Raw genomic sequence first — 8,315 nt, 5'->3', positions numbered from 1 at the left:
GCCTCTCCCGTTGCGGAGCACAGGCTCCGGACGCGCAGGCTCAGCGGCCATGGCTCACGGGCCCAGCCGCTCCGCGGCATATGGGATCTTCCCGGACCGGGGCACGAACTCGTGTCCCCTGCATCGGCAGGCACATTCTCAACCACTGCGCCACCAGGAAAGCCCTAAAGGTTCTTTTGTTACTCATGCTACCTTTTCAATCAAAGTTTGACACTTCCCAGGAGCTCCTGACACTATGTGACAAGATCTTGGCTAAGTGGCTTTTGGTCGGGACCCCTGCCTGGACCAAGAGTGGTCTGGGCCCTGGAGGAAGTGGAGGCCAGTGCGGGAGAGTCCGGGGTTCTGTGTGTGAAAATATCCACCAGCCTGCCGGCTTCCAAGTAGCCCAGCCAAGCCCTTCACCCACCATCAGCTCTGAAGTACAGACATCACCAGTCTTCAGTGATACTTGATTGAATCACTTCGCCAGGAAGCCTGGAGCTGGGTTTCCACTAGTCTCTTTAATAGGAGCCCACTCAGGACGTTTCTTTGGAGGGGATGGAGCTGGCCAGGATCTCCCCACGGTCCCGCTGTAGGAAGCGCTGGGGAGCTGTCCGCGGTACTGACCACACCTCCTCCCATTACTGTCTCCCTGTTTTTGCTGGATCCCCACCACTCACCAAGCTTGCTGCCTGCTGGTTTAGACACCTCTTGGCCCTCATTTCTGGTACAAGCTTTGTCCTCTTTCAACCTCTGCCTGGACCACCTCTGCTCTGAACTGTGGGATAGCTAATCAGGCGGCCAATGCTGACCCTATCACTGACACGGAGCCCCACACTGAAGGTTTTGGGAATCACCTCGATAGTTATCAAATGCTACTCTGCCACTTCCTATCTGTGTGACCTTAAATAAGTTGCTTAGCTTTCTGGAGCTCTAGTTTCTTTATCTGAAAAATGGGAATAATAACACTGTTTTAAAGATTGAAATGAATAACAAATGTGAAAGAAACTGGCATATACAGTGCTCAAAACAGAGTAGAAAATCATTCAATATGCATTTCCTTCCTCTTTCCTGATCTTTTCCAAATTCTTAGAATGACCTTGGGCCAGTGTCCAAGTACTTCCCAGGGAAAAGTGGAGGAGAAGCCCCACTGAGAGTTTTTCTTTTTGAGTATCAGGAACCAGATGTGCTTGCAGCTAGAGTACAGAGTTTAGGATCAGCCACGGAATGTCTGGGGAGAAGACATACTTGCTGTGTTGGAGAGCAGATGAGGGCATTCTTTCATTATTAATTGATAACTCACTCTTTGATGTAGCAAACTGTCACTGAATGTCTGCTAAGAGCAAGGCACATTGATAGGCATTGCTTTATGGTGTGGAAGCCAAGTTAATAAGCTGTGGTCTGTGCTTTAAGGAGATCACAACCTGACAGTGATGACCAGAATGCACTGGGCATCTACTATATGCCCTGCTGACTTCTAAGTCTTCACAAACATACTATATCATTTGACCTCATAGAATCCCTAGGAAGTCAGTACTCTTATTATCCCCCTGTATTAGTCAGCTCTGGCTACTATAACAAAATACCACAGACTTCATGGCTTAAACAATAGAAATTTGTTCTCACAGTCCTGGAGGCTGGAGAGTCCAAGATAAAAATATCAGCTGATTTGGTTCCTGGTGAGGGCCTGCTGCCTGGCTTGCGGATGGTTGTCTTCTCACTGTGTCTTCACATGGGGGAGAGAGAGTGAGCTAGCTAGCTCTCCTGTCTCTTCTTATAAGGGCACTAATCCTATCATGGGAGCCCCCATACTGACAACCTCATCTAAATCTAATTACTTCCTAAAGGTCCCACTTCCTAATAGCATCACATTAGTGGTAGAGGCTTCAATATATGAGTTTGGGGGGATAGTCAGTCCATGACACTCCATTTCACAGAAAAAGAAACGGAGACATAAAGTAAAAGTAGACCCAAAATCCAGCCACTAACTGGTGAAGCCAGGATTTCAACACAGGTCTAACTACAAAGCTACTGAAATGATTTAAATAGTATGTTAATCTATAATTATAGTAGAGAACATATAACCTATATAGAAATAAACTGTGATGGAGTGATCTAAAAATAAAAATAGCAAGAACCCACTTAAATCTGACTTTCAGAGAAAGAGAAAGAGAGAAAGCGAGCGAGCAATGATTGATCATGGGAGTTTAAAAGAGAAAGATAAAATCTCTCCATAGAGCAATCATAGTAGGTTTCCTGGAAGAAGTCACATCTAAGCTGGCCTGGCAACTTATGTAGTTTGGGAGATAACACTTCCAAAATATTCCAGGCAAAGGAGGCACTCTGAGCCCAGGACAGGCCCTGAGGATGGTGCAGGAAGCAGGAGCAAAGCTCAGAATGGCACACGGGAGCCTTGAAAACTTTGATGATGAGGTTGGCTCTACTAAGAAGGTGCTACAGAGGGAATTACCTGGCGGTCCAGTGGTTAGGACTCGGTGCTTTCACTGCAGGGGTCTGAGTTCAATCCCTTGTTGGGGAACTAAGATCCTGCAAGCCTCAAGTTTTGGTGAAAGAAAGAAAGAAAGAAAGAAAGAAAGAAAGAAAGAAAGAAAGAAAGAAAGAAAGAAAGAAAGAAAGAAAGAAAGAAAGAAAGAAAGAAAGAAAGAAAGAAAGAAAGAAAGAAAGAAAGAAAGAAAGAAAGAAAGAAAGAAAGAAAGAAAGAAAGAAAGAAAGAAAGAAAGAAAGAAAGAAAGAAAGAAAGAAAGAAAGAAAGAAAGAAAGAAAGAAAGAAAGAAAGAAAGAAAGAAAGAAAGAAAGAAAGAAAGAAAGAAAGAAAGAAAGAAAGAAAGAAAGAAAGAAAGAAAGAAAGAAAGAAAGAAAGAAAGAAAGAGAAAGAAAGAAAGAAAGGAAGGAAGGAAGGAAGGAAGGAAGGAAGGAAGAAAGGAAGGAAGGAAGAGGGGGAAAGGAAGGAAGGAAGGAAAGAAGAGAGGAAGAAAGAAGGAAAGAAAGAAGAAAGAAAGAAAGGAAGGAAGAAAGGAAGAAAGAAAGAAAGGTAGGTGCTGGGGAGCTAGTGAGGTCGATTCTATACACATTCCCCAAATATTTGGTTTGAGGAATTTCTCTCATTGTTTCGCTAAGATCATAGGTGACTAGATCAAATTGTTCCCAAATTTCACTTTATTTAATATCCCAACTGCCCCTTTCCAACTGTTCAAGCTGCTGACCACCCCACAGGAGCCAGCTGGGGAAGAGAGAAAGCCTTCTTTCTGTCCCCTGACTCCTGTCTCCAACCGATGTGGCCTGGGCTCAGGGAACTATCTCAAGCCACCACTGGCCTGGCCACTTCCCAGCCAGGGCAGGGCCCTGAACTGTGCCCCAGACCTGCCTCTCCTCTGGAGGTCTGTCCTCCAGGACAACCACCCTGCCGGGGGCAACCAACCACTGTCTCTGCCCAGGTGAGGCATCAGGTGGAGAACGTCCCCTGACCACCTAACAGAATCCGGAGCAGGGGCAAGTCAGCTCAAGTCAGGCAAACATCTTAATTGGTGCCATCTAATGATAGCACTAAACTAGCATCTGCTTACATTGTTAAATATTCCATCTCAAATAAACTTTATAAAATTATTCAGGCAAAACTCCTGACCTTCCTCAACCTGAGGAGCATGACCTCACTGTGATCGGGAAGATTCTTTCCCCATTTTCACAAACATGAGTTCAGGCAATGACTGGTTGGGGGTTTTACTTGGCTGTTTAAAAATGTACACAACTCAACAGCAAGTAAACAAAACTTTGTAAATGGATTTAAGTGCCTCTCGCCTGTCAAGATTCATCTTCTGATTCAACAGTGCATAACTTGAAATCCTTCTGAGTGGATCCCATTTAAACATTTAATAAAAAGGGGACTTAATGAGGTTACTTTTTCCCACTCTTGTCAAAGGCCTACAGATAATCACATATAATATTTTGGGTTACTAATAAAACTCTCAGTTGGAAGTAGGTATGAAAGGGCAGTATCTTGACAAAGAAGATGAGAAAAATAGGGCTGATCTCCATCAAGCACCAGGATGTTAAGGAAGCGGGCCCCTTGCAGGCGTGCTTACTCAGGGCCCCTCCTGAGACCCGTGTCCCGCAGGCCGCAGCCTCTTGCAGCTGAGTCATCCCTCTGATGTTGGGTACCAGGCGGGGGATGCGTGGGAGGAAATGCAAGCAATGACCTGTGAGCATCTCTGGGGAACATTCCTGCCCAAAGTCGGGGAACAAAACCGGGGTGTTGCCAGCTCACTGTCTTTATTCTTCCACAGGAATGTCCTTGGGACCTTGGGGGACAAGCCCAAAGCTTCCTTCCTGAGGTGACAGTGTTGAGAGGAATCTCTTCTGACAAGGTGGCTACGTGATGTCGGTTGGGTCTCCGGGGACATCCAGGCGGGGGGTGGGGGGTGGTGACTGGATTTTGCATCGGTCAGTTACACCCGTGGCTGTCTATTCTGACCTAGAATCTTTGCTATGTAATCCTCCAAACCCACAGTCAATGAAGGTGCAAAAGGAACAATCTACCCATCTAGAGCTTCTCAACGTGAAGAGGCACAAGAACATCTCAGGAGCTTGTTCCACATGTGCACATCTGGACAGAGGTTCTAATTCAGAGGGTCCAGCCCTGGGATCAACATGCTTAGCAAATGCACCAGGTGACCCTGAGGAGGGAGGTCTTCTCACTAAGTCCGCTCCCCTGACAGGCAGGCCTGGAGGATCAAGCTTTGAAAACTTGAATTTTCTGATTGTGAGGTATGGAGCCAGTCACCTCAGGTAGTGCCCATCTGGCCAGAGCCCAAGCAGTTGGAAGTCAGGTGAATGGCTTTGCAGAGTCCTAAGAGGGCAGGGACCACTGGCTGCCTCTCAAATGGGTGGGTTGCCTCCCCAGTCCAAGGATGGCAACTTCACTTTCCCCAAAATTTTACTTTTAAAAATTAAAGACCTACAGAAAAGTAGGAAGAATAGAACAAAAACAGTACATTAAACGGCTGTAGCCTGTATATATACAGGTTGTTCTTCATAGTCAAATAACCAATATAATTTTTATATATATCACACATATATATACAGACACATATATACACACACATATATCTTTCATTATATACATGTCTTACATGTGTCCATACATATATGTACACTTTTTAAAATAACATATATTTATCTCAATGTTTCATTTATAATAGCTTTATGGAAACATAACTCACATACCACGAAATTCACCCATTTAAAGTGTACACTTCAGTAGTTTTTATATACTCAGAGTCGTGCAGCCATCAATACAATCTAATTTTAGAACATTTCATCGCCCCAGAAAGAAACCCTGTATTCATCAGCAGTTATCCCCATTCCCTGCAGGGAGAACGTAGCAGGAGTGGACCCGCCTGCCTCCTGCTCCCTGAGTCCAGACTTGCCCCACAGGGAGCTGACTCTTCCATACTTCCAGAGAGTGTCATCCGGCCCCACAGAAAGCCATCCCAAGCCCCACGGGGTGATCTTCCATCCAAATCCAGAGTGGAGGTCCACTGTGGATAAAGCTCAGCGTGTGGGAGCAAGGGCCACTCAGGCCTGAGGCTCCAAATGGGCCCCAGCAAGCTCAGGAGCTCAGCAAGTCTGCCAGCCGAGGCGCTCCCAGCTGTGTGGTCCAGGGCCCCAGCACCTTCAGGCAGGAGGAGGGGACTGCGGAGATCTCAGATTTGCATACGAGCTTGTGTGTGATCCAGTCACACAGCCAGGGTCACTCAACTAGTGAATGTCAAAGGCAGGATGAGATCCAGTCTGTCTGGTCCAGGGTTCAGATTTTCCACTCTATCCACTGCCTCACTCAGAGTTATAGCACTGTCAAACAGCAGGGGCTGACTGGGACAGCTGTGGGTTTCCGACCTCTGGAGAAGTAAAAGCAGAGGTGAGTAAACCACATCACAGGGACACAGCGGGAGAGGGTCAAGCATAACATGAGAGCTAGACAAGATGACCTGTAAAGTCCTTGAGGCCCGAGGATCCATTTAATGAGAGCTGAAAAAAAGATGGGGCCAAGAGGCATTGAGAGTGAACTACCACCCAGGTTTGCCCAGGACTGAGAGGTCTCCTGGGATGTGGGACTTTCAGCTCTAACACCTGGAAAGTCCTGGGCAAACCAGGATGATCTGGTCAGGTAGTTGTGTCATAAGTGTCTCTGGTGTAAATGTGGTTTCCTTCCACCACATGGAAGGCTGCCCACTCTAACTAAGACAGAGACCAGGGTCAGGTGGCCTGAGTTTAAACCCTGGCCCCCAAGCCTGCTCTTTCCTCATCTGTAAAGTGGAGTTAATAATAGTGCTGACCCCTGTGTTGTCGTAAGGCGAGGATCACGCGACACGATGCTTGTAGATCACTAGAGAGCATGCCAGGGACGTAATCAACTCTCAGTAACTGCTGGCCAAGTTTGGCCATGTGCCCTGTGCTGACCACACAATGGCTGCCCAGTGAACGCAGGAGGATAACGTGAATGTATAGAAGCTTGCTTAATAGTCTCCGATACCCCCAGGAAACTCTGTGTCCTGACGGTTGCAGGCATGTTTATTGTGTCTCCAGAGCTGCCTGACCTGCGGCTGGACTGGAGGGAACGCCTTATGCCCTTGAAGCTCTATTTGGCTTCAGACACCAGGTAAAATAGTGTCATTGACCAACCTAGCTTGCTGAGGGGATGACCCTGTGTTTTTTTCACCCAGCACTGTGGACACACCTTCCAGGGCTGTGTTTGAGCTTCAGAGGGTGGACAGACACCCGTGGCATAGGTAGACTGGGAAGTGCCTCGTTTTCTGAATCTCTTGGTGCCTCGTGGGTTATAGCAGTAAAGCTGCACTTGCCTTTGACTAGGGCCCCCAGAAGGCACACCCTCACTTGCAATATCTTCTAAGGACAAAAAGAACAGCAAGCAGATATCACAGGTTTGTGGTTGGTAGTGATAATAATGTAGTAAGTCTGAGACTATTGGATGTACGTTATGGGATGGAGCAACTGAACAAACATAGTGACAATTTAGAACCAGGGTTCTCACTGTGGAAGACAGGGAGAATCAAATTTGGGTTGGCAGAAGGTGAGGAAGGGGAAGGGCCTGTGGCATTGACTTTGCATTGGAGGTATCAGGATGAATGCATGATTTAATATATCCAGTCCCATCCATGGCCTAGCAGCAATGATACCATAGTAGTGGTGAGATCTATAGCAGATGCCCAGTGAGGAGCAGGGCGGGCAAGACACACTGTGTCTGAGATGATAGAGAAGACTGGCCTCCCTGCAGCTTTCTGCTGCTTCCAGCATGTGAGAGAGCTGGCTGCACTTGGTTTTCTGTCCTTGGAGTTGTGGTACCTTAACAGGACTGCCCCTGGGCTCCTTTACCTCTTTTTACTTGAACTTGTGGTTCCCATCCCTCGCAACCTAACTGCCTCTCCTGGAATTCCTGCAAATCTCACTTTGCTGAATCAGGCACCCTTTCTGCCCCAGAACAGCACCAGAAGTCCTGCTGGATGGAAGCCATGAGCCAAAGAGGTGAGGGATGGGAGCAGGGGTGGGGGAGTGCCAGAACAGATGCTGCAGGCTGAGCTCAAGGCCTTGGAGTCCAATTGTGTGATCTCTGGAAAAGCTGTCAAAACCCCAGAGATGGTCTCTCTGAGAATTTGGACCTCAGCTCCCTTCCATTGGAAGAGGCATCTCTGCCCTACCCCCTCTTGGGCTGCTGCCAATGAAGGCCTGGGTCCCTGGGGCACTGAGGGGAGGAGCTACAGATGGGCAGAGTCCAGATGTGTATATCAAAAAGTGCATGTCAAAAGTTTCCCCAGACCCAGCCCAGAGCTTGTCCTGGGTTCAAAAGACCCAGGCTTAACCCAGGGGGAGGTTCCAGTTGCAGGGAGAGGATGCCAGACAGAGATGCCTGCAGAGGGCGGAGGAAGTGGAAGAGGTGGGGCTGCTAAGGTAGCGTGTTTCAATTGTCCCTTCCGATCCAAGGCCCACATGTCCCAGTACATTCCCCCCATCCACAGACTCTTTAATAACAACAATGATGATAATGATGGTGATGTGATGATGATGGTGGTGATAGTGAGGATGATGACGGTGATGTGATGATGATGACGGTGATGAGATGATGATGGTGGTGATGTGATGATGATGACGGTGATGTGATGATGGTGGTGGTGATGTGATGATGGTGGTGGTGATGTGATGATGATGACGGTGATATGATGATGGTGGTGGTGATGTGATGATGATGGTGGTGATGTGATGATGATGACGGTGATGTGATGATGGTGGTGGTGATGTGATGA

Source organism: Physeter macrocephalus, chromosome 20 (genome assembly GCF_002837175.3).
Source record: "Physeter macrocephalus isolate SW-GA chromosome 20, ASM283717v5, whole genome shotgun sequence".
NCBI lineage: Eukaryota > Metazoa > Chordata > Mammalia > Artiodactyla > Physeteridae > Physeter > Physeter macrocephalus.
The sequence above is the reverse complement of the archived record's forward strand: the minus strand, read 5'-3'. Positions refer to the sequence as shown.